The sequence below is a fragment of the Arvicanthis niloticus genome, chromosome 12 (assembly GCF_011762505.2).
Source record: "Arvicanthis niloticus isolate mArvNil1 chromosome 12, mArvNil1.pat.X, whole genome shotgun sequence".
Classification (NCBI taxonomy): domain Eukaryota; kingdom Metazoa; phylum Chordata; class Mammalia; order Rodentia; family Muridae; genus Arvicanthis; species Arvicanthis niloticus.
Window position 1 is genome coordinate 16,862,132 of NC_047669.1, and position 26,145 is coordinate 16,888,276.

General features: G+C 48.6%; 3 long non-coding RNA genes across 3 annotated transcripts; 1 reads left to right on the top strand and 2 right to left on the bottom strand.

The window, feature by feature from the left end:
* Positions 1 to 549: 549 nt before the first annotated feature.
* LOC117717546 (uncharacterized) lies at positions 550 to 4,632 on the bottom strand. The gene is made up of 2 exons (XR_004607956.2): positions 3,804 to 4,632; positions 550 to 2,419 (listed from the first exon to the last, which is right to left on the bottom strand). It is a non-coding gene; the product is annotated as an uncharacterized LOC117717546 (long non-coding RNA).
* Positions 4,364 to 13,421, top strand: LOC143444034 (uncharacterized). The gene is made up of 3 exons (XR_013113543.1): positions 4,364 to 4,493; positions 9,513 to 9,645; positions 12,775 to 13,421. It is a non-coding gene; the product is annotated as an uncharacterized LOC143444034 (long non-coding RNA).
* Positions 13,422 to 18,039: 4,618 nt separating this feature from the next.
* LOC143444035 (uncharacterized) lies at positions 18,040 to 22,824 on the bottom strand. Its single transcript, XR_013113544.1, has 3 exons — positions 19,598 to 22,824; positions 19,038 to 19,139; positions 18,040 to 18,347 (listed from the first exon to the last, which is right to left on the bottom strand). It is a non-coding gene; the product is annotated as an uncharacterized LOC143444035 (long non-coding RNA).
* Positions 22,825 to 26,145: the final 3,321 nt, after the last annotated feature.

Genomic DNA, 26,145 nt, shown 5'->3' on the forward strand with positions numbered 1-26,145 from the left:
AGAGCTGGCTCAGCTGGCCAGCACACAGGCTTCCTGTCCAAGTGTTTGCGGCTGGGCTTCCTGCTGGCGGAAGGGTGGCCTGCAGCTCGGCTCTGACATCCCCGGGTGGCGGCCAGGCACGGCCAGCTGGCACCCGACAGGGCTGCTGCGGCTTCACTCCATGCAGCTGTCAGTCGGCATTCCCAGGGACGCTGGGGTCAGGCTGTGGGAACTGTAAAACGGATCCTTTGGGAACTGAGGGAGCTGTGAGTAAGACCCCCAAAATGAAGCTCAGGCTTGTCCCAGGCAGCCAGCCAGAGCATGGTTCCCAGACATGCCACACTCCAGATGGATGGGCCCCTGTGTCCAACAAGCCCACCCCCTCTATCACCTGTAAACCTCCACCTATGTTCCTTCATGGGTACACCATACAGCTTCCCTGCGCCCTAGGAACATTGGTGACAGAATCCAGGCACCAAGACAATAGACCTATCCTGGCTTTGATCTCCCCATCTTGAGAGATTTAATGCTGTGGAAAAATCAGCTACCCTGTCCCAAATGGAAACCAGAGAGGGAAAATATTTGTTTATTTCCCCACATTTCAAGGGCTGTGACATAGAAAGAGGAGCTACATTCATCCCAGAAAGATCCATGGAGTCAGCACAAGCCTGGCAGGGAGGCAGAACTCAGTTTTAATAAGGGAAATTACGTTGTCCCATAGAGTACTGAGCCTTCTGCTGCTAGACCTGTCCAACAGACAATGCTCACAGACCGTTCAAAGAGCACCTGGGTAGATGTACCCAGCGCCAGGAGGAGCAGCTTCCCCACAATGCCTGACAGAATACTCTAGAATGTTTTCGAGACAAGGGTAGGGAGGTGAAAGAGACATAAGAAGGGAGGAGAGGGGTTTGCAGACTTTGAAGAGTAAACTCCTCCTTTGAGGGAGACAGTGGACAAGCCGGCTCTTGAATGCCGTTTGTTTGTTGTTTCGGTGGTTATGAGATGAGGATTACAGGTGCCCACCCCAGAGGGCGTCATAACCACGAGGGAGGACACTGTGGGGCACTTGTTTACGGGCACAAGCAAGCTTTCTATCTGTTCCCTTTGTCGTTCATTTCTATAGAAGCCTGAAAACGACAGTCCCCATCTGAACAAAGACACGGAGCCCGAAGCTGGAGGATAACTAGTGCATCTGAGCTGATTCTGAAGTCTGATTGAGTCCGGTATCATCCACTCGTTCACGTCAATCAGTCTGTCTTACCGCCTCCACAGATCTTGCTATCAAAACATCTGGTGTTCGGTTAAGCACCAGACACTACCCTATCTTCTGAAAAAAAAATGTGCAGGAAGCAAGTCATCCTCTTAAAATAGCCCGTGCCTTCCCGCCTCATTCGGGACAGAAGTGACATTTGCATTATTCGTGATTAACAACTCCGGATAACCTTCAAAGGCAGATGTGCTGTTCAATTCTGGTGCGACATTGGAGGGATACTACCTTAACAGGTCTGTGACCTACCAGCCCATCCTCCATCTGTCTCATCTAATACTTGGCTCTATTCTTGCAAACTACCATAGCCAAGGGACCTCTCACTGGCAGAGACCCAGGTATGATGGGGAGGACGAGGACCAGTCTCTTTTTCTTTTGCCCAGCAATACCACCCCTAGAGCCCCAACTCCTACCAAGAAATCGGCACCAAGGTCCCAGTTCTCCTCTGGCTTCTGCCACGTTCTCTCTGGCCCAGTAGCCTGGAATGACAGCAGTTTCCTGTCTTGTCAGTCTCAGGCTGCTGTCCCCATGTGTCCCCATCACTTGCCACACCTACACGCATATTCTCCATCTCCTGAGGTTTCTGATGGGTTATGTTTTCTACGTGGATTCCTTCGGGCTCTAAATCAGCAGGACATGTTAAACCCCAGCCCAGAAACAGTCAACAGGACCGGAGGAAGGAGCAGGTCTGGCTTGACAAAAGACAAACGCAGGGCCCGGCCAGGGCATAGGAGAGAAAGCTGAGCTACACTGGTAGCTTGTAGGTGAGGTGCCATGTTGGGAGTCAGGGTACGCACTCTCAGACCCGCCTGTACCCCATCCCCTCTCACACCTAGCTGCAGAAGGCTGAGCCAGCCCTGGCATCCCTGAAGCCATGACACAAGAGCCCATGCTTCTTGAGTACATGGGCCAGATCCTGTGACTCAGGGCTCTGGGCAGGTCAAGCTTCCATGTCCACGTCACCTCCTCCATCAGGACTTAGTGAGACAGCCTCCCACAGTCATGTCATCGAAGGAAGCAGGTGTCTTTCCACTCAGCCCCTACCCCAGGTCTGGAGTATCTGGGACACAGAAGGGACTCTGAGTCCTGCCTCCTCCGGTCTCACAGCAATCTCCTTCTTCACCAGAGTGAGGGGTCTGCCTGGGATGCCTAACAGCCTTGCGCTGACACAGTCTGTGGAAAAAGGAAAATCACATCAAAAGAAGAAAGCTAGACCCTTAGCTCCAGGTTCAAGTGGCCCGGTAGCATGGCCAGAGCCGTCACTTGTTTTATGTCATTTCATCTGTCCCCAGTGGTGAAGAGACACGCCCAAGTGCCCACGGGCTCCTGCTTTACAAATCTGTACTGAGTGCTCTACCAGGTGCTGGCAGTTTGCAGAGATGGGTAACCTGAGGTCCTGCTTTAAAAAAAAAATCCGAGGTTTGTATCCAAGATCCAGTCACCCTTGTCACCTCTGCATTCTCGTGTATAAAATGGACAAAATAAGCAGCAAGTTGAAAAAGGGGTCCTGTAGGTAACCGATTTGGCACAGGATGACTGTTCTCTTTTAATTAATAAATCGAGTGTACACGCGAGCCTGGGGAAGTCCCCGGAGTGTGACTGCTAAGGGCTTGCTTCTGTAACACCAAGCCTCTCGCCCCAAAATAACATTTTTAAGAGAAAAGGGGGAAAGGCTGCTATTTCTTATTTGGGTGATCATTAGCAGCCTGACCTCGGAGGCATCACAGGCGCACCCTCTGTCCCCCTGACAGCCTGGCCGACACCCCTCCCCGGCCGGATGTGCGCGCAGAGGGCCGAGGTTGGGAGCGTTTCCGGGACGGCTGGGTCACAGTGTGGCTCTGCAGTGTCTGGCAGCCCCACCCTTCCTGGCAGCCAGACCTTCGCCTCCTCCTCCGGCCTCTGAAAGCCTGCCAGCACCAGGGAGGGAGAGCAGGCTCTGGAGACGAGAGGTCCAGCTCCGCGGGGAGGGCAGGAGCCAGCAGAGGGGACCCGGCGCTCTACCCGCCCTCCTGACCTGCCACGCACACGCATCCCAGCAAGTGCCGAGTGCTCCTCCTAGTGGAAACGGAAGGATGCGCCACCCCGGCTTGCTGCCCTCCTCTGGGCAGCTAGAACCAAGGGCTCCTTCCCAGGCCTGAGAGATGGCCACACCAGCAGGTCTCACCCTATGTCACAGTGCCAAAGGCCCATTCATACTCAGTGCCTTTTGAGTGCGGCACACTTTTAGGACCCATTTTACAGATGAGAACGCTGAGTCTCAGTCCAAACCACAGCTGTCTTCTTTGCATCAGTGTGTTTCTCTCCAAATTGACCTGTCTCATACCCATGGCCCATGCTTTCCCACCTGGTCACACACAGATGTCGTACTATGTTAAGAACAGATCTGGTTCTCTCTTTGCCCTTTGATCTTGATCACTAGAAACCGAGTGCCTTGGGGTTTAATCCTGATTTAAAGCCTTTTGACTGACTGATCACTGCTGCCCCTTTAGAGCCAGTCCCTCCCCTTCCAACAACCCACCTAACCCCCACCAAAGCAGGAGATGGGCTTTCTGCTCACCGTGGGCAGAGTGAGTTCCAAAAGTTGCCTCTGGATAACTCTACCACACACCAGCTGCTCAGCCTGGTTCACAGGCTACAGGGAGTGGGGAGTGTCTCCAGCTCTGTCAGTAGAAACCACAGAAGCCTGAAGGCGGTCCCCTGGAAAGCCTCCAAGACCCTGTCCTCACCCCTGCCCATGGTGGAGAGAGGGCATTATGAAGTAAGTCACTCATCAAGGAGGGGAGGTGACCCTTGTCCTGTTCAGAAACAGACTAAAATGAAGCCACATGCTGCCCTGGGAATGTGTGTCCTGGGGACCAGCCCTGGAGGTCTGGAGACCCTAGCTGGGAGGTTCTTGGAAGCCACAGGAGGAGGAATGTCCACTGCCCACCATCCCCAGCTGGGATCCTGTCACGGGACTGCACTGGGCCTGAGCTCAAGGACAGAAAAGGCAGGCAGTGAGCTGTGTTTTCTGGGAAGGCAGCCAGTCCTTGTTGCCCTCAGGCTTCCGGGCACTGAGAGTGGTAGAGCAGGCACTGGCAGCCTCAGCTCCCTGCAGTCCAGGCTGAGTGGGCACACCCTGCTTCTGGTGCCAGAGAGCCACAAACACTCAGCTCCTTGCTCTCGAGGGGAGAAGAGGCACAGAGGAGACTCAGAGCCGCACCTGTGCCCAGAAACACAAAGTCAAGTCTCTGGTAGCCGATTCTAAGTGAGTCCTGTCTCCTCTACCTGGCTGAGCTGTCTGAGAGCAAGGGAGAAGCCTTCGGCTTGGCCTCAAAAGACGCCAAGCTCAAACAGGTTGTGGTGCCTTGTGCCTTTAATCCCAGCACTCCAGAGGCACATGGGAGGCAGAGGTGGGTGGATATCTGAGTTTGAGGCTAGCCTGGTCTACAGTGATTTCCAGAACAGTCAGAGCTCCACAAAGAAAAGCTGACTCAAGATAGATAGGTAGGTAGGTAGATAGATAGATAGATAGATAGATAGATGATAGATAGATAGATAGATAGATAGATGATAGATAGATAGATGATAGATGGATGGATGGATGGATGGATGGATAGATAGATAGATAGATAGATAGATAGATAGATGCTTTGATCCTAGGTAGTATGCCATGTACCTGTGGGCACATGTCATTTCCTCTAGCTCCAGCCTCAGTTTCCCAGATGTGTCAACCCTCCTGGTTGCTTAAAGCCTCACAGCCTAAGGTGTATCTGGATGCACCTGAAGGACGGCTCTCCTTCAAGGGCTGCAGTTTCTTAGTGTCAAAGAATTGAATGCCGGCTTATTAACTTATTGAGGAAATGAAAGTAAGGGTTGGCATGAACTCCCGAGCACAGACTTGGGCTCTTGACTGGTTACTATGAGACCCCGAGAAGGAAGAAGCCTCCTAATCCCTGGTAGCTGCCACAGCAGGTATCCTTGACCACTAAGGACAAGCCATGGATGAATCTGGAACTCATCTGATTCCTCACTGGGCCACTCAGCCCGTGCTTGGCAAGTTACTTGCCTCAGAAGGTCCCAGGAGATGAGGATTGAGGGTCTCAGGTAGTTCAAACCAGCTCTGGATGATTGTCTTTCGACTGCAAAGGGCTCCCCTGTGAGAAAAACTATGTTATAGCTGACTGGCAAGGGCCCTAAAGTGAAGATCTGTAGAGGCCAGGTTCGGATTCCTTGAGAAAAGAACTTCCTAGAAGCTGGTTTCTAGCAGATTAGACTGAGGTTATAGACAGTGCACTTCCAGTCACTAGGAGTGTTTGTCTGGATCTGGATGGTGGTGGGCTGAGTCTGTGAAGAGCTGGTGAGTCAAAGGCGTTAGCAAACCCTCCGCTTGTCCTGGGGATTCCTGGCTTCTCTGTTCTCCATGGGTTGTGAGGCCCGTCCCTGGTATTAATTAGCAAGCACTGCCTAAGAGGTTATTCAGAACACGAGAGCTTGGCCAGATCACACTGTGCAGACCGCCTGAAGCGTTACACATCTTGTACACATTATTCCAAGTAGGAGGGACCGGGTATCTATCAGGACAGGCAATTTAATGGGTTATAAATGGTTCTGTTCCCACGTAGCCTTCCGTATCTCTCTCCCTTTGCTGTGTAAAGGGAGCTCATGCTTAAGGCCACAGAGCATGTGGTCTTTGACGTGCCAGGAAAAACAAGAGCAAGTATGGCGAGAACTCACCCTGGAGTGTGGCAGGCAGGCCAGCTTTTCAGGGCTGGGTGGTCCCCCAGGTTGCCACGTATGAGTTTGGTGCATGGTGTTCACCTGCCAAAGTCCACACTCAAGTCACATTACGTCATTGTGGGACGGTGCTAGGGAGTGGCCGGTTTCTAAGGAGACACTAGGCGATTTGAGGGGGGCTACAACCCCGATGGCTGAGGCAGAGATTTCTATCATCAAGTCATCCCTGTCAGCCTGGAACCAGGCCAGCAGATGGGCAGCTGCAGACCAGCTGTTGGCCTGAGAAAAACCAGCAAGCAAGAACCACGACACGGAGAAGCAGTCTTCACCTAAGAGAAGGCCCAACCCAGACCCCACACGGAAGGCTCCTGGGTTTCTTCAGGCAAACAAATGTTGACAGCTGGATTATGCTGTATCTTGTTTTCTTCTAGCTCACAATGGCTGAGCATTGGAGTAGCCATGCTTTTTAGAGGTGTCACTGTCATACAGGAGAGGAGCAGCAGAGGGCTGGACAGGAAGTAGCTTCCCAGGGGCCTGTCCTGCAGCACCTCCACAGCAGGTCAGGTCTATACCAGCCCCTTTCCACCACAGGTCTCTTCCCACCAAGCCCTGCTTCACACATGAACTAGAAGGATATACGTGGTAGGGCACATGCTACCGTATGTGGTCTCTCTCTCTCTCTCTCTCTCTCTCTCTCTCTCTCTCTCTCTCTGTCTCTCTCTCTCTCTGTCTCTCTCTCTCTTCCTCTCTCTTTCCCTCTCTTGCTGCTGAACCCAGCAATCCCATTAATCATGCTATCCCTCTAGCTAGCCTCTTCTCTCTGCAGCCAGGCTGTGATCCAGGGAGATGTCCAGGAAGCCTTTCCTGCCCGCTATGTCATCACCTAGTATATTCCTTTAGAGAGTGTCCTCTTGTGTTTGTTTGTGTATGTGTACTGTGCACATGTGTGTATATGCACATGTGCACATATTTCTTTTTCCTCCTATTAATATTTAAATGTCAGTAAAACAGACAGTGGGAAAAACCCAGTCTGGGGGTTGCTGCCAGGAGAAGGAACAGGTGAAAGGGGAAAGGGGCCAGAGCAGAGTGGCAGGGTGGGGTAGCCTTGGGAAACTGCAATAGTAAGGAAATGATGTCTCAAGCTCCAATTTCAAGTCCTTTCTGTGACCACTTACCTGCAGGCCTAGACCCTCTCCTCTGTGGACTCCCTTCAAACTCCCATTAAGGATGTTGTCAGGACACATGGCTTCTGTGGATTAGAATGGTTAGCACTCTGTGTGTGTATGTGTGTGTGTTATGTGTGAATGTGTGTGTGGTATGTGTGTGAATATGTAGTGTGTGTGTGTGTTATGTGTGAATGTGTAGTATATGTGTGTGTGGTGTGAGTGTGATATATGGGAATATGTGTGTGTGATATATGGGAATGTGTGTGTGGTATGTGTGTGAATATGTTGTGTGTGTGTGTGTGTGTGTGTGTGTGTGTGTGTGGTGTGAGTGTGGGAATATGTGTGTGAGAGTGTATGTGACTATGTGTGTATGTGTGTTTGTGGTATATGTATTTGCGAGTGAGTGTGTATGTATGTGTTGTGTGTTCTGTGTTCTGTGTGTGAGTGCGTGTATAAATATGTGTGGTATGAGTGTGTAAATATGTGTGTGGGTGTGCATGGAGTGAGTGTGTATGCATGTGTTGTGTGTTCTGTGTGTGAGTACGTGTATAAATATGTGTGGTATGAGTGTGTAAATATGTGTGTGGGTGTGCATGGAGTGAGTGTGTGATTGTGTGTGGGTGTGTACGTGTGTGTGGTGTGTGTGGTTTGTGTGTGTGGTGTATGCGTGAGACTATGTATGAGTGTGTGTGTGATGTAAGTGTACGTATGGTGAGTGTGTATGTCAGCGTGTGTGACACACAGGAGTTGTGTATGTCATGACAGTCCGCCTACAACACAGATTCCTCCCTCATCTGTCTAACTGCATGTCTGTGCACTCAGTGGGGGCCAGAATGGCTCCATTCCTTCACCTGAAATCCCTCCACGTGGACACTGATTGACAAGAGAAGTTTCTAAATAACGGTCCCTCTTGCCTTCTCTTAAAAGCCAAGGATGGAAAAGACACGTTACCCTGGGAGGTGCAGTTGACTAAGCAATATACTTTTTTCTTTGCTCTCCAATCAGATGAATGGCTTGATTTGGGTTGTGATTACGGTAGATGCCCACGGCCTTGCCTGGTTCATGGCCTTGCCTGGCTGGGTGGCAGAGTTGATAGGAGCTTGACAGACTCTGACTCTGAGAGAGTCCCTTCCCCTCTCCTAGCCTCAGTTTTCTAACCATAAAATAAGGGCATGGATGGTTGGTTCTAAGGAAACTTTTGCCTCTGACAGTTTCCTCTCAGCCATGTGTAAGCCTATCCCTGCCTTCCTTCCGCCCATCCCCCTCCTGCAGGGTCAGCCATTTTTACAGCCCCGTGTGTCTATATCATGGTGAAGAAGGAACTGTCTGAATTCACCAGTAAGAACGTAGGAGTATCTGATGGGAGAAAGCCCCTTGCTGCCAGCCCTGTCTGCCAATGCTGCTCACAGGACCAGGCACAGTGTCAGCATCTGCCAGTAGCTGACAGTCTTGGCTGGCTGGCAAGCAACCTCACCAATCCCACCTCCTCTTCCCTTCCTCTTTGGCCTTGAATGGCTCTTGGGACTTCCTGACAAGGCAGTATGCCCACAGCCAAGGTCCCTGTGCACCACTGCAACCTGAGGAAGGTACCAAAGTCCACTCTAACCAGACAGTGTACCTTCTGCCATCCACGGTGGTGGCAGTGGGGAGGTAACGAGGGACACAGACTGGGATGGGGGAGAGGCAGAGGGGGCTGCTGTCGCCTTTGTCTCCAGGGACAGTGGAGAAGTGTCACAAATAAAGATTAATAGAGAATGACAGAAGACAGGCTGAACTAAGAAACACTTGCAGGCTCTGTGGGCAGGAGAGAAAGTAAAAGAAAATGAATGTCTCCTGCCCTCAGGCTCAGTGTCTTCTCCTGGCCAAACCCCAGCCTCTGCCCAGTCACTCACCCCAACATCGACAAGCAGCTGGCCATCACTGGATCGTCCTTGATTAAGCCTCAAACTCCGGCTTTCAACCAGTTCCTTCTTTTCTTCTCTCCCCTGAGAGTCATCCAGGGAGAAGAAGAACTTGACCCAACCTCAGGAAGCTAGGCCCCCAAGGGGGACACTTCCCCCCTCCCTGCCCCCCCCCCAGGAAGATTCTTGCTTAACACAGCGGGAGACACAGAGCATGGAGGGCACAGGGCAGTTGCCCCCCTCCCCTGGCTCTTGGCCGCTGGCCCATCAGGGTTGGCAGTGGCTCAGCTGGCCTCAGCACACTCCCCTGGAAAGAAATCCCTGTGAGTAGCTTCTACCCTCCAGCTGGCCTGCAGCAAGTCAGGGCTATTGGCTCAAGTCCATCCTCTTTTTAACCTTTCCCTCACCACCGCCACCCCTTCTGGTGAAAAAGGTTTGTAAGATGTTCTGTTGGGCCTTTTAAAAAATGTCTTTATTCTTTAGGAAAATGCTGTAAGTCACTGAAAAGGTTCCAGTGTCTACACGGATCAGACAGACCTTTTTCAAAGACTCCAGTTTTGGACAAGAAGAATCGGACCTTCCAAAATCCCATAGCACACACAGTACAGGGGGTCAGGTAAGGAGCCAAGGACCTGGTAAAGTACTACCCTTTACTATCCAAGGTCTAGCCCTTCCATGAAGCTTCCCTGAGTCTATGCATCACAGGGAGGGGTCAGGACCTTTGAACCTTACATCTAAGGCTCAGGGAACCCCTATGGCGGAGTAGAAGGTAACTTCAGCTTCTCACAGCGGAAGTACGATGAATTCACATCTGCCTCCTGGTCCCCCTGAGGCAAATTTTTATCTCCCTCTCCTACTATGAGGGAAAGAAAGTGCTGGAACTCAGACACTCTGAAAACAGCTTCTGGGGTTGAACACAACCACAACTTGCAGGCAGATGTTTCCCTGAGGGGTCGTTTCCTTGGATCAGGGTTGGGATTCAAACTCCAGCCTTTCTGACTTGAAAGCCTAGGTTGAAACCACAGAGCTTCCCATGTGGAGGAAAAAGAAGGACACGGTCCACAGTGAGCATGTGTTGGGCTGTAGTGTGTGCATGGACTTGGGTTCTGTTGGGTTGAATTACGGTCCCGTGTCCACCACACCAAGGAGCTGGGGCCGTGGCTCAGGGAGGCAGGGGTGTGGGACTGAGTTCACCCCACGCTGCTCTGTGTCTCCCGCTGTGTTAAGCAAGGATCTTCCTTGGGGGAGCCTGGCCCTTGCAACTGACAGAGGGATGAGGGATGAGGGAAGGGGTGAATGGAGGACGGATGAGTTTCGGTAGAAGTCTGGTGGGATGAGCAGCTGATTAGCTGGGGCACCCCATGGAAACCCTCACATAGATGACACTGGGACAAGAGGGTGTCTGACAATGACCTTGATGGGAAATAGGCGGGATAGTTCAAGACCAGCAGTTCTCAACCTATGGGTCATGACCCATTTGGGGATCACAAATCAGATATCTTGAATATCAGATGTGTACAGTATGATTCATAACAGTAGCTGTGATTGTTTGTATAAGCTCGCCCAAGAAGTGGTACTCTTAGAAGGTGTGGCCTTGTTGGAGTAGGTGTGGCCTTGTTGGAGTGGGTGTGGCTTTGTTGGAGTAGGTGTGGGTGTGGGCTTTAAGACCTTCATCCTAGCTGCCTGGAAGCCAGTATTCTGCTTGCAGCCTTCAGATGAAGATGTAGAACTCTCAGCTTCTCCTGCACCATGCCTGCCTGGACATTGCCATGCTCTTGCCTTGATGATAATGGGCTGAACCTCTGAACCTGTAAGCCAGTCCCAATTAAATGTTGTCTTTATTAGAAGAGTTCCTGGTCATGGTGTCTGTCTACAACAATGGAAACCCTAACTAAGACAGTAGCAAAATTACAGTTATGAAGTAGCAACAAAAATAATTTTATGGCTTTATAGTTAAGGGTCACCACAACATGAGGAACTGTATTAAAGGGTCACAGCATCAGCATGGATGAAGACCACTGTGATCTGGACAGCTGGGACACTTGCCTCAGCTCCCTACACTGCAGTTGGTGCATTCACACAAAGCTGTTCTGAGGTTATTTCCTCATCTTTGAAATAAGAAAAAGATTGCTAGCACTGATCATATATTTATCATAAGTATATCTTGGTATCATTTTCTGGGAAGGGCAACCTTTGTCCCCCATTCCTGGCCTTCAGGATATGATCAGGCTCCTCACTTCTGTCTTTCAACTTTGGCCATCCTCTCAGGTCTCTTGGCTACTGCTGCATGTGCCCAGGTGAGGATTTATGGTATCAGGCCTCCACTATGGAAACCAGCATCAAGTTAGTGAAATTGATCTTGCCCCTGGAGCAAAGGCACTAGAAACTTAGGAGCCTCCAGCTCACCTTCCTCATCAACCCCAAGAAAACCCAAGACAGGAGTGAATAAGGTATGGAGTTCTGGATGGCCTGCCAACAGCTGTTAGGATCAGTGTGTCAGTGGGTAAGAAAAAGTGCTCATCACAGAGAGTAACATAACACAAACAAGTTTTCTTGAGTTATGGCATTGCATGGGACCCAAAATCTCAACATCAGAAGCCATCATGACGGTGACTGCAAGTGACACAGAGGACACCCAGGTTGAGGTTGAGGCTGGCTGTCACACAGGGATGAACAGGTACAAGTTTAAGGGCCTGTACTAACCTGTACATCCCTCCTATGGCCCTCTCAGCAGACCTGTTGAGGCTCTGATCATGCCTGCCTCCCACTGTGCATGTATCTCCCTGGGTTCCTTAACCCTCCCAGCCTTCTCAGGTACCTAGAGGTGAACTCAGGCATCCCAGACCTCAAAACAAAGGTACTAAGCTGGAGACTGACTACTTCCTGGCTGCCTGCCCAGCCTTCTTCTTGGGAGTCAGTTCAGCAGGTACAAAAGGGAATGTGGATCTGAAGACTCGTTTGCAGCTCACGGGGGCTTCCTCTAGCTCAGCTCTGCACTAACTTGGTAGAATTTTACAGGACCTGGGAACAAGGTCACACCACCAACACGATTGGTCCAAGCCATGAAGAAAGAAAGGATTCAAGTAGGATTTAAGTGATATTGAGAGATTCCCCTACTTGCTACAGATTTCACGTGACCTCAGGGCTAGAAATTCAGACTTTCCAACCTATAGCTGGGGCCACTATGAACCCAGTGACTCGGCTCTCAAAATGGAGACACTGGGTGGTAAAACAATTTCCCCAAATTCCAAATGATATGCAACTATTGGGGAAAAAATCAATAGTGACAGACTTAGTATCATGGGTCACTGGAGAGAGGAACAGTGATTAAAGCCCACTGTGGTGTCTTGAGTAGAAATGGCCCCAGTTGGTGAACTGTTTGGGAAGGATTAGGGGGTGTGGCCTTGTTGAAGGAAGTGTATCACTGGTAGTGGCCCCCAGTGGGACCATTCTCTGTAATGGGCACTGACACACTGATCCCAGCTGCTGTTGGCAGGCCACCCAGAACTCCATAAAGGTAAACAAGGAAAGAAGCCACCTTGGAGGTAGAAGCTAAGGTTGTTTACTTATTTCACCTCCGTTTTGGGTTTTCTTGGATTTGATGAGAGAAGTGGGCTGCAATTTCCTAAGTTTCTAGAGCCTGAGGTTTCAAAAGCCCACACCAGGCCCAGGCTCACTAGCTCTCTCTCTCTCTCTCTCTCTCTCTCTCTCTCTCTCTCTCTCTCTCTCTCCTACCTACCTAAAGCTCTCAGCTACTGCTCCAGCCTGTCTGCTTCCCACCATGGTGACAACAGACTAACCCTCTGAGCCTGTAAGCCAGCCCCAGCTAAAATGCATCCTTTAGAAGAGTTGCCTTGGTCATGGTGTCTCTTCACAGCATCAGGACAGTAATGCAAGTCCCATCAGACTCCAGTCAAACTTGGTGGATGAGTCCGCAAGCACCACAGCGATGTCTCAGGCCCCTCAGCAGCAACAAGGCCATGGAGCCTCCTGGCTGGGGGAGCAACAGAAGAACTACTTACTTCTGGTGAGTGACGAACCTCAGCAGCCCCACACGGAAGCCTCGCAGGCAGCGGGATGGGACTCCAGACCTGAGCCCACACAGCTGTGCTTTAAGCAGTAAGCCAAGCCAAGAGGGGGTAGGTAAGAGGAGCTGGATCAGACCCAAGAAATGAGAGCTGAGGCAGCTGGGCCAGCAATGCCTGGGGGTCTGGAGCTAGTCTGGGAGAGCTCCAGGTACAGCAGGCCTGGATTTCCAACCACAAAGGGCCAGGGTCACAAGGGGCCTCTAGTAAGCCAGGAGGCAAAGCACATGAAGACTGCAGAGCCCCAATAGCTGGATACAGAATTCTTACAGAGAAAAAGGACACAGATGGGGGGGGGGGGGAAGCTATACCTCAGACTGTCATGTTCCTTCTTTCCATAAACTTTACTTACGTTTATATAAATAAACAGATAAATAAATTGTGCTTACCTCATTAGTATGTTCTGTACAAAATTCAAAATTGATACGGACGGGTTAAACCACTTATATTAGCCAAACACTTTAAAAGTTTAGCCTCTTTAAAACATCCCAAGTCCCTCTAAAATATCTCGTCCCTCAATGGTGGACTTCAGTAAAATGGAAAAGCAAATCGAATACTTTCTCACTCCAAGAGGGAAGAAACCAGGGCACAGTTACAATCAATCAAAGCAACCCCAAAACCTGACAGTGCAAAAAGCTCAGCGCTTGCTATCCGGGATCCACCTGTTACCCCTAGACTCCACAGGGAGCAGGGCTGCTGTGGCCCTGCCCGCTGCTGCATTACTGACAGCTTGTCTCCTCGGCTCAGCTGACTCCCCTCCATAGCTGCTGCTGTCCTTGATGGTCATCCCATGGTACAGATATCTCCAAACTGCTGGAGTCTACAACTAGACTGTAGCTTCACCGTTAACCTCTCCTGGGCTCTCTCTCTCCCTGGGGACTCTAATCCAGGCACGTGGTGCCAAGCCTCGGCTGCAATCCAGGACACCTTCACGCCTTCAGTACCACAGTGGAAACTTTTATATTACTGAGTCTGGCTACCAGCACAATGTACCACTTTAGCTACCGTTGGAGCACGGCATCAGTGTGCTGAGCCTGAGGCAAACCTCCCAGAAGACTTCAAACTCAATGATGCTGATCTCTTTAAGCACGGCTGGCTCATTTCTCAGCTCCAGCTGACCAGCATCAACGGTCCCGGTGAAGAAGAGGTTTCATTGTAGTGGCTCTAAATTCAAACTACAGCTCAAACAGCCCCGATACAGTTTTTACTGCACTCTGAAACTTCACATCTGAGGTTCTCGGTGTTCCTATTGTCCAAATTCACACAACAACCCATTAAACTCAGAAGCCTCGATGACTTTCCCAGCCCAACGTTCTGAAATCCTTCCACAGTCCTCCCCAAGTCAAGTTGAATCTGCCACAGTGATAGTCCGTTGTGCCAATTCCTGTCTGAGGTAAGGCTCCATTGCTGGGATAAAACATCCTGACCAAAAGCAACTTGGGGAAGAAAAAGTTTATTTCATCTAACACTTCTTGTCAACTGGCCGTTGTTGGGTTGTAGTGTGCGTGGGTCTGTTGTTTTGTTGAATGGTGGGTCCCACGTCTGCCCCCACCAAGGGGCTAGGCTCGTAGCTCAGAGAGGCAGAGGTATGAGAATTTGACTGTGGTCACTCCATGTTGGCACCAAGCAGACATCAGGCTATGTGAAGCGCGAGACTCAGAACACAATCTGAGGTCCCAAGGGGAGGGGAAGAAGCTCTGGCTGAGTCCTGCAGGAAGGAGAGTCTTGGTTGCACCTACTCGCTTGGCTAGGTCATGGCTGGCTCAGCTTGCCTGCTTGGGTGGGCCTCCATAGAGGGAGATTAGGCAGTGGCTCTGTAGTTGAAAACCTTTTCCATGGTTCCCCATGGTAGATCCCAAGGAAGAGAGATTGTCCATGGTATTAAAATGTTTACTGTCATGGCAGAAAATGGATGAAGCTATACCCCAGTATTCTCAGGGCGGGCCTGAGGTTAAATACCTTTTGCAAGGAAGAGGGTCTGAAAAGAAATGTTTAATCGGCTATACTCTCTGGCCTTTAGGTATCTCATTAATATGGAGATCTATCTTGAGGCTCTGTGGCCTGTAGTCACGCCCTCTACCTGTGGAGGGGCTAGTAGAGATGTTGTCCTACCTGCCTGAAAGGTGGGGATCAATGGAGGTCTTTGGCCTCATGTCAGGACCCTAGAGTCTGGGAGCGTGGTGAAATGTATGCTGTCCCTTGCAGGGAAACCTGTGGGGTCTCCAGCCATCTCTAGCTGGTGCTTGACCAGAAACCATGCTGTCCCTTCACAGTCTTACAGACCATCACTGAGGGAAGTCAAAGCAAGAACTCAAGGCAGGGCAGGAACCTAGAGGCAAGAACTGAAGGAGAAGACACGGCTTGGTCCTCATGGCTTTCTCAGCCTGCTTTCTTATACAGCTCAAGACCACTTGCCCAAGGGTAGCACCATCCCTTGTAGACATCCATATCAATCATTAATCAAGAAAATGCCCCTCAGAAATGCTCACCAGTCAGTCTGATGGAGACATTTTCTCAATTGAGTTTTTCCTTCCCAAATGATTTATGTCAATTTGATGAAACACTCTCTCTCTCTCTCTCTCTCTCTCTCTCTCTCTCTCTCTCCCTCTCCCCCTCTCCCCCTCTCCCCCTCTCCCCCTCTCCCCCTCTCCCCCTCTCCCCTTCTCCCCCTCACCCCCTCTCCTCCCTCTCCCCCTCTCCTCCCTCTCCCCCTCTCCCCCTCTCCTCCCTCTCCCTCTCCCTCTCCTCCCTGTCCTCCCTGTCCTCCCTCTCCTCCCCCTCTCCCTCCCCCTCCCCCTCTCCCTCTCCCTCTCTCTCTCCTAGATAGCTCACCTCGGTAAGGAGACACATGAGAGTTGTTACATTCTGCAGCAACCCACATATGACCAATTATCCCTGCTACCACGTCATACTGAGCCCTTGCAGAACAGACAGACCTGAGTTTGTGTAGGAAACTAACCAAATTCACTTCTTCTGGCTTATTTTGGGAAGAAAAAGGAAGTGTGATAAGTTTTATATTGGGCTGGAGAGTGGCTCAGCGAATAAGAGCACTGACTATCCTTTTAGAAGTCCTGTGTTCAACTCCCAGCAACCACATGGTGGTTCACAACCATCCATAATGGGAACTAATGCCCTCTTCTGGTATCTGAAGACAATGTATTCATATAAAATAAATCTTAAAGAAAAAGAAGAGGAGGGGGAGGAGAAGAAGAAGTTGTTTTATATCCTAGGAAGAGTGCAGACAAGAGCTGTGGCTTTCTCTAAGTCCTTGTTCATGAGGGAGCATACCAGCCTCATAACTGTTACATAAAAAATTGTCCCCAAAGGCAGCAACTTCAACAAGAAGCAATCTGAAGGGGATTATCCTGATGGCTTGGGTACAAGGTCTCTCCTGAGGTTACAGTCAATGTGTTCTTAGGCCTGTACTTAGACTGAGAGAGCTTCCCCCAGGACATGGCTGCCATATAAAGCTAGGAAGAGCCACTCCCAGGACCATATATATGGTGGCCAGCAGACTTCAGTTTCTCACTATATGGTCTTTCCATAGTCAATCATGGCTTCCCAAAATGGCAGTTGACTTTTCCCACAGCAAGATTTCGGAGATGGTGGCATGCATGCCTTAATTCTAGCACGTGGGAGGCAGATCACTGAGTTCGAGGCCAGCCTGGTCTACAGAGGGAGTTCCAGGTCAGCCAGGGCTATGGGGACAGAGAGAGATGTGAGAACCAATGTCAGCAGCTATCATTCCCTACCTCAGACTTAGTAGTGACAGCCCACCCTCCACCACATTCTAATCTCCAGGAGGCGTTTACTAAACCCAGGCCACAGTCAAGAAGACCCCTGCCTTTGAAGAGGGTTAAATGACATAGTATGGATCCCAATTTGGTAAACACCTCATCTTGGACTTAGCACAAGGCATTAGATCTAGCCATCTTTACACGTGCTGGGTCTGTGACTATGGCTCCCTTCCCTTCAGAGCATTAGGTACCACATGAAAGGAGCAGGTTTGAGGACCTTCCTCTAGGTTGGAAGGCTCAGAGGAGAGGAAGGACTGGGGAGTGAGCGTGAAGGAGACTCTGAGAGTTCTACCTATCAGGACACTGTCATTCTCATCTCATGGAGGACCTGCTGTCCTGAATCCTGAGCATAGGGTCTGACCCAGCTCCTGTCTGTGGATACAAGGAGCAATGTCTGACCACCTCAGTGGCGCCGGGCCTGAGCAATGGCTGAATGTGAAGTCTTTCTAGTGGAGACCAAAGATGTTCCTGGCTTCCCTCCAAGAAAATGGAGGGGGGGGGGGGGACACATGGTAGATGCTGAGGGGTGAGATAGACCAGTGGGGTCTCCTCACTGACCATGAAAGAAGGGGGAAGGAAAATTACCAGTTACCTGGGTCTCTTCAAAGCGTGCCATTATGAGGCTAATACCTTGAGCTTGGCAGCAGCTAGCTCTGAGTTCAAATACTGACTGTCGTTGCCAGCTATGCCTGTAACCTCTTTGGGAATGTTTCTTTCTAGGCAAATTCAGCATCAGAAGAGAATCTGGACTGGGGAGATGGCTCAGACACAAAGGGGCTTGTTGGGCAAGCATGAGTACTTGAGTGTCTGAACCCCCTGAAGGTCACAAACATCACGAATGTGACAGCACTCCCACGTCAACGACACAACAGCAGAGATCCTCTCCACTTTGTTTATTTGCTTATATTTTGGTTTTCTGAGACAGGGTTTTTCTGTGTAGCTGTCGTGGAATTCACTCTGTAGATCAGGCTGGCCTTGAACTCAGAGATCTGCCTGCTCTCTGGGATTAAAGGCATGCCCCATCACCACCAGGCTGACTCTCTTCAACTTAAAAAGACCTGTACTGGGACAGCAAGATGGCTCAGTTGAGTAAAAGGACTTGCTACACAAACCTGACAATCCCCTGAACTCAAGGAAAAAGAATCAAATTGCACAAGTTGTCCTCTGACCTCCACATGCACATTTGTGTGTGTGTGTGTGTGCAAACAAATTAATAAAAATCAATGACATGACTGAAAATTTTCAGAACACTGCTTAATTACCACAACAGTGGTAGCTCTGGAAGCTCACTCACTACCTGTCCCTGAAGCCAAAGACCACAGGGCCAACTCACAGATGGACAGCTCACACCTGACCTGAGCCGCTCTGGTCCTGGCTGCCCTCTTGGCTCCTTTGTGTTGCAACAACCAACAATTTAGATTTCGAGCATCCGGATCCTGGAAGGAAGAACACTCCCTGTTTTCAGTTAGGTGTTATGTCCTCGGCGATCCCTGTAGGCTCATTCAACCCCATCACTTCTTGTTTCAGTTTAAGGTTAAAACATAAAAGACATTTTGGCCCAATAATCTGTGTGTGAAGAATCGGGAAAAGGACCATGTTTGCCAAAAAGGGTAGACAGTCCTGGCTGGGTGAAGTCACCATACACACTCAAAAAAACAAAACAACAACAACAACAAAAAAACCAGACCACAGGGACCACCTCAAAGGTATGAAGTGGGAGTTAGGACTGCCAAGAACCCCCAAGAGAAAGTTGTGGGGCTCAAAATCCTGAAGCCTCTACCTCTGAAGACAGTGGGGTCAGCTCCTCCCCCACCCCCAAACTCCCAGTCTGCATTTGTGAATGAGCCTTTCAGGCAAACATCTGCCATGCTCCGGGCTCCTGAATGCAAGGTGAAGCCCAGAACACAAATCTCTGTGTTTTCATGAGGTGTTTTAGCCAGATTCGACTCTCCTGTTTTGTACACACACATAAGTTGGTGCTAAGAGGATTACTCTTCTTGGTCCTGCGTCCTTCCGAGAGGCCCCGTCAAAAGAGACCCTTGTTAAACAGCGTTTTCTCTAATTCCTCTGCCTTTTTCTCCTGGCCTCAACGTGCAGACTTGTAGCCAGTTCTTAAATCCACCCACCTCTGACTCGGGGGAATAAAGACGGTCTCGGCTCCATTCTCCTGCTGCCCCTGCATCCTTCAGAGAGCTGAAGATGAACATTAGTGTTTGGTTCAGCAGCGTCTGAAAAAAGAAAGGGCAGCCTGGTCGAACCCTCCACGCCCCGGAGAAAAATGTAGCCTTTTTGCCTGTGTGCAGTGAATGCTTTCTGGAGAGTTTTCATTAGGGCCGGGGCGCTGGTGCAGAAAGCTTCACAGATGTTGACATTTTTTTTCATCCCCGGGTTAAGATGTCTTCCATAAGCTTTTATTCCTCATTTGTTACTTCTTTATTATCAGGGAGGTTTTGCCGCCTTCCTTCTCTGGTTTCTCTGAAGAGAGCAGCGGTAGTCCAGCCACCCATTATCCCGTCCTTTTCTCGGGCCTCCAGAGGCAGCCGGGGCCTCGGGGCCCCTTTGTGCCGAACAGCAGGTAGCTGAGGCAGGCCGGGTCATTCCTCAGACCCTTTTGTGTAGCAGCCCCCTTCCTCCCCCAACTCAGCTCAGGGTGTGTAAAAGGTCAGGGGCAGCCAAGCCTCTATACCTGGACTTTTGTTGGTTGCTGGAGTCCAGAGGCAACGTCTTGAAAAGCAGCCTTGAGAAGCTCCTGGCCACACAGCTGTCCTCTGGTCCATTCCTTGAACAGGGGTAAGGCGACAACCAGATGAGTACATCTTCTCTGTCCAAAACTGCCTGGGGACAAAACTTCCCACCGGCAGAGACAGCGGAGATGAATTCAGACTTCGGTCTCCCGCGGTATAGAGAAAAGTATTTTCTAATCAACATACAGTGTCCCCTTGGTTTTTGATGGTCTTTTCCCACGTTTGTCAAATGGTGCACACACACCCGCCCTTCTCAGTTTTCCTGGTAGCTCCAGTGAGGTCATGTAGAAACTGCCTTGCCAACCATAAGACTCTAAATAGCATTTGTGCCATTTTTTTTTCCCACTATTGCCCGGGTAGACCCTCCCTTGAACAAAAATTATATCATCTGGTAGAGATTAATGTTTCTGAAATTTGTAAGCTTGGTGCCCTCCCTTATGGTGACACAGATCTCAGAGCAAGCTGGGCTCTAACGGCAACAAGTTCTTCAAAACTAGATGTTTGGTCCCTCAGAAATGGAGGTCATAGGGGGAAACCTGATGTGTGCACTTACCGAGGGAGAGAGAAAAGGGGCATCATGTTGCTCATGGAAGGAGAGAAAAGGGGGCATCTTGTTGCTGTCTGATACTGGCTCAGTATCAGGCAATTGCACCATGGCTACCAGGAGGGTCACAGGAAAACTCACCTGCTTCATCAAGAGGCTTTGGGACCAGAAAGGTGGGAACATCCTTCCAGACAACACACCTTAAAAGAGCAATGAAGCTTGAAGGACTGTGGCCAGGGCCAAGCCAGACTACAGATCCATAACAACTGGTTGGAGGAGTTGAGGTTGGTGGACCCACTTGGGCGCTCAGGGCTGGAATCTGGCTCATTCTGTGTGGCCAGAAACATTAAATGGAAACTGAGGAGGAGAGACAGAAATGACATGCTTGGAGCAAACTAGGGTGTTTGGGGTTTTATTGTTGTTTGTTTGCTTGGTTTTTGTTGTTGTTGTGGTGGTGGTGGTGGTGGTCCTTCGAGACAGGGGTTTCTTTGTGTTTCTCTGTCCTAGATCTCAGTCTGTAGCCCAGGCTGGCCTCCAACTCAGAGTTCCTCCTGACTCTGCCTCCCAAGTGCTGGAGTTAAAGGTGTGTGCCACCACCAGTTGTTCTGAATTGTCTAAAAAGGAATGTACTGCTTTATGAGGATGTCATTGTGTGCAGGACGTCACTGAGGGACTTCTGACACACGGCAATGCCCTTGGGAACATTCAGCCATGAAGCATTCATTTGGGACTTACTCTGTGTCGGGCCCAACAAGCCTTGTAATCCTAAAATTATCCCATTCCTTCAACTATTAAAAAAATATTTGTATTTTCTAGTGATTAGGTTAAATAAAGCCAATCCTGATTTCTGCTGATGGCCGAGTGACATTACATACACTCTGTGGACAGAAGAGGACAGACAGTGAGTGAGATGGCTCAGCTGGTAGAAGGGCTTGCTGCTAAGCCTGATGACCAGAATTCAATCCCCAGGACTCACGTGGTGAAGGAAAGAACCACCTCCCACAAGTAGTCTTCTCACCTCCACACATGCTGTGGCTCACACGCACAAGTCCACACATGCTCACACACAATCAACCAGTAAGTTAAGTACCTGCGATTTTTTTTTTTTTTTTTTTTTTTTTTTTTTTTTTTTTTTTTTTTTTTTTTTTTTTAAGGAGACAGCATTTGGTGGAACTCCTAGTCTCTGAAGAATGGACTCTCTCGATTGCAGCTTTTAGATGAAGCCAGATGTGGGTGGTTATGTGCTAATTGGGGAGCAAAAGACTAGTGAAAAAAAAAGTTTTAGTTGTAGGAACCAAGCAAACGACAAGAACAGAAGGAAAAAGTACGACTTCAACAGAGAGAGCCTAGAAGGTTTCCAACAGCCTATCTGCTCCCATCTGCTCAAGCATTGAGTTATGTATTCACAGGAAACCAACTGAGCTGTTAAAGAAGGAGTTGAATCCAACCAAGAAAATTAATCAGCTTGCTTAAAGGCCAGCTGTGCTAACATGGCCTTTAACTCCACACTCAGGTGGCAGAGAAAGGCAGAATTTTGTGAGTTCGAGGACAGCCTGGTATACACAGCAAGATAACTGTTTCCCACTACCATCAAAGAAACATACCACACACACATGCAGGATTATCCACTAAAGAAAAGTAGCAAAATTCAGAAACTGTACAGCTTAACATGTACAGTATCCAGAATTACAATCCAAAAGCATTTACTGTGGTAAGAACCATAAAAAAGAATGCATTTCCCTGACAAAGCAGCACCAAATGAACCAGATATAATTAGCAAACAGGGGATTTTGAGAATGGATTGTAATATCACATAAGAAAAAAGAAAACATGTCCATAGGAAATTATTAGGTAAGAATAGAAAATGAAAACGGTAAACACTGAAATCCCAAAACTAAAAAACAAAACAAAACAAAAAACCAAGAGATCCCCACATTTTAACAACAGGATAATCTTGGCAGAAGAAGGAGAAAATGGGCTTAAATATGAAAGGAAGACATTGTATCCAGAGTATGGAACGAAGATGGCGAAGCAGCTGAGAGCACCTGACCTACTGATTCCCCTGCTCACCTAGTGCTGGCATCTCAGGCTGCACTGCCACAGCACACCCAGCTTGTCCCACACAAACGCTTCAAAAGGGAGAGGTACCAGAGCATCTCTTAGTTTATTCTAGGAGGTTAGCAAGAAGGTTAGCATTCTGACCCTGACACCAAAAACAGAAAGAGATTACAGAAAAGCAACTCTCCATGAGACCAGTATCTCTCACAAATAGCCACATAAAATCAGATTTTTAGGACGAAGAGAAGACTCGGTGGTTAACCTACTCTCTGGAATGACCCACGATCCATGTTCAATTCTCAGCACCCTCAGAGTCTGTAACAATTGTCTGTAACTCCAGTTCCTGGGGGACCTAGTGCCCTCTTCTGGCCGCTGCTGGCACTGCATGCATGCAGTATACAAGTGTACATGCACATAAAATAAATACAAGCACATAAAATAAATAATAAATCCTTTTTAAAAAAAAAAATCAGAACTTTAGGGCTGGAGAGATGGCTCCGCAGTTAAGAGCACTGACTGCTCTTCCAGAGGACCTAAGTTCAATTCCCAGCATCTACATGGTGGCTCTTAACCATCTGTAATGGGATCTGGTATGTCCGAAGACAGCTACAGTGTACTCACATACATAAAATAAATAAATCTTTTTTAAAAAAAAAAAAGAGTGTTACTATGCTTAGTTTTTTTTTTTAAATCAGAACTTTAGAAGATAAAGGGTAACAAGATATTAGAATTTTGAAAGACAATACAGCATAACTATGTATCTTTAGCCCAGAAACACACAACTGCAAGTCTTCATAGTAATTAATTAAACATGACTATATCAATACATGACATACTTGCGACTTTTTAAGAAAGAGAAAAAGCCCTCAACTTAATAAATCACATACATATGAAAATATGTATGACAAATCCTACATCTATCTACGTATATATGGTATGCCATGTGTATGTGTGTATACTACAGCTAACATCATACTTAACAGCAACAGGCGAAACCATTTCCCCTAGAATCAGAAACAAGCAAACAAACCTGTAAATTGTCGAGAATAAGGGAGTCTAGGAAGATCGCAGGACATAAACTAACTGTAGAAAGCCGGTGTCGTGTCGTAGTCAGTGTAACTAACCAAAGGAGCTTGGAAAAAAAAGGACTCATTTGCTTACATTTCTGTATCACTGCTCATCATCAAAGGAAGTTGCCAGGACAGGAACTCAAACAGAGCAGGAACCTGGAGACAGGAGCTGATGTAGAAGCCATGAAGGGGTGCTGCTTGCTGGCTTGCTTCCTCTGGCTTGCTCAGCCTGCTATTAATTAATTAATTGATTAATTAATTTCTTTAATGTGAGTACAGTGTCGCTGTCTTCAGACACACCAGAAGAGGGCATCAGATCCCATTACAGATAGTCGTGAGCCACCATGTGGTTGCTGGGAATTGAACCCAGGACCTCTGGAAGAGCAGATATAGGGAAGAGGATATATACAGGTTCGTGTCTGTTTATGGTTAAACCTCTGCTTCTCGAGGATTGGACTACACAGGTGGTTCTGTACTGCCTTTTCCAGGAAACTGCAACCAACTTTTTGTTTCAAAAAGTTACTATAACCATCTTGTATCCCTGTGTTTCAAAGGTCTGTTATGGCTACCTTGTATTAACTGTCTGTTGTTATAACCAGCTTGCAATCCTGTCTTTGTTTCAGGAGATCATTGTGACTAACTTGTTATGCTTATGTTCTTTTCCTGTAACCCTATTTTGCCTACAAATTTCCCGTTTAGAAACTGAGCTATAGGGGCCTTGTCTTCCTTGTGCCCAATGGTGATCTCTTGAGCCCCACCTTGAAGGGGAGACAATTGTGTACATGAGGGAAAAACGGCTTGCTTCAATTAATTGCTTGATTTAATTAATTTGACCATGACAGTTTGGGCTGGTGGCCTTTCTCCTTGAATCTGTAAAATTAGCACCATGCCACCTGCTTATCCAGGAATCATCTCTGCCAGGATTTCCGTCAGTCTTGGGAGGCAGTAAAGGAATCCTTAGTGGACATCCCTAAAATGTTTCAAAAAGGAGTTATAATTCTGTGATGTTCAACTCTGTGTGTCACCTCAACTGAACTAAGGACTGCCCAGATATCTGCCCAGATGTCTGTGTGAGTTTAACATCAGTAGGCTGAGTAAAAACACCCTTCCCTGTGTGGTAGGCACCCTCCAATCCGTTGAGGACCCAGATAAAACCACACGTGGAAGAGGGGACTCTTTCCCCTCTGGAGCGAGACATCCTAGACATTGGCTCTTCCCGTTGGGCCTTTGGGTATGGATCAGGATTTACACTATCCCTTACCAGATGTTGCCCTATCCCATTCTCTGTATCTGAACTGAATGCCAGCCCTGCTTCTGCTCCCTCCAGGAAGACTACGAGTGAAAGGGGAAAAAGCATCAGCTCAGGACCTCCAAGACCAAATTCTCAGCACAAAGGAGATTTATTTTCCCCAGAGGGACAGAGGGCAGGGAATAAAAGACAAAGGCAGAGGATAGAGGAGGCAGGAGAGGGGAAGGAAACAAAGAAGAGGGGGGGAGGGAATATTTATCCCAGAGGGACAAAGAACTACCTCTGGATAGAGAGGAGACAGATTGCATAGTGGTTACATAGGAAAATGACAGTTTATAAAGTAAAATGGGAAACCCTGTGTGTTAGGAGCCATGCTGTGTTTGCTGAAGTAGCTATACGCTCGCCATTATAAGATGGCGCTGGCTTCCTGTTCCTGGTTCTTCTTGGCCTTGGTGTCTGCAGCTGTGCGCACGCGTAGGCGCGAATTTTCCCCGCTGAAAGTACTATCAGTGGATATGTAAATGAGACCCCAGTCTGTAAGCCAATGAGGACAGATCATGTCTCTTTGATAGTATATAAGTCAGAACATTCTGGGGCTTGGGGTCCTTCCTTTGTTCTCCATCTTGCATCCTTCTAACTAAAAGAGCTGTAACAATAAAAGACGCTGTCAGAAGAATCTTGAGTGTGATGTGCTCCTTATCGGCCAGGTAGCGTGTCGCACCTGTGTTAGGATGAGGTGTTTAATTTTAATTGAGCATGTTGATCAGGTGAGCCAAAGGGGGCTTTTGAGTACTGGACTTTATTGCTTTTAGACCTGGACCTTGGTAGTCAGACTCCAGAGGCGGAAGTGGCCAAATAAGGGAATGGATCTTGGGGCTAGTTTAAGAATGCAATCTAACAAGTTTTAGTGAGACAGAGGGGATGGGGAGAAAGGAAAGACCTGTCAGACCATGTTTGCTATGCTGGAGCTGGCTAAAGTCCCTTCAGGGAGACTCGCATCTCCATCACTGCATGAGATAACTAGCATAACAGGCACAGATGTGTACACACATACACACACACTTGCACCTACTAGTGCTTCCATTTCTCTGATTAGAATTTACACTTAAATTACCTGTAACACTGTAGTTGTAACACAGATTGGAAAGGAAAACTAGAGCCTGGAGAGATGGCTCCGCAGTTACGAGCACTGACTGCTCTTCTAAAGGACCTGAGTTCAATTCCCAGCAACCACATGGTGGCTCACAACTATCTATAATGGGATCTGATGCCCTCTTCTGGTGAAGAGAGTGACAGTGTACTCACATTCATAAAATAAAGTTAAAAAAAAAAAAAAAAAAGAAAGAAAGAAAGAAAGAAAGGAAAACTAAAATTGGCTTTTACTGAAATAAACAAACATGAAAAAGAGTTTTCTTTCCCACGATTCCTCATAGGAGGTAACACAACACAGCACCTTGGAGAACAAGACTTCCCAAACCACAGAGCACTTTCTGTGGACCAGTAGACTCAAGAACTGCCCCCATGATGTGCAAAGACAGAAAGATACCTAAGGAAACAGGCTACAACTGC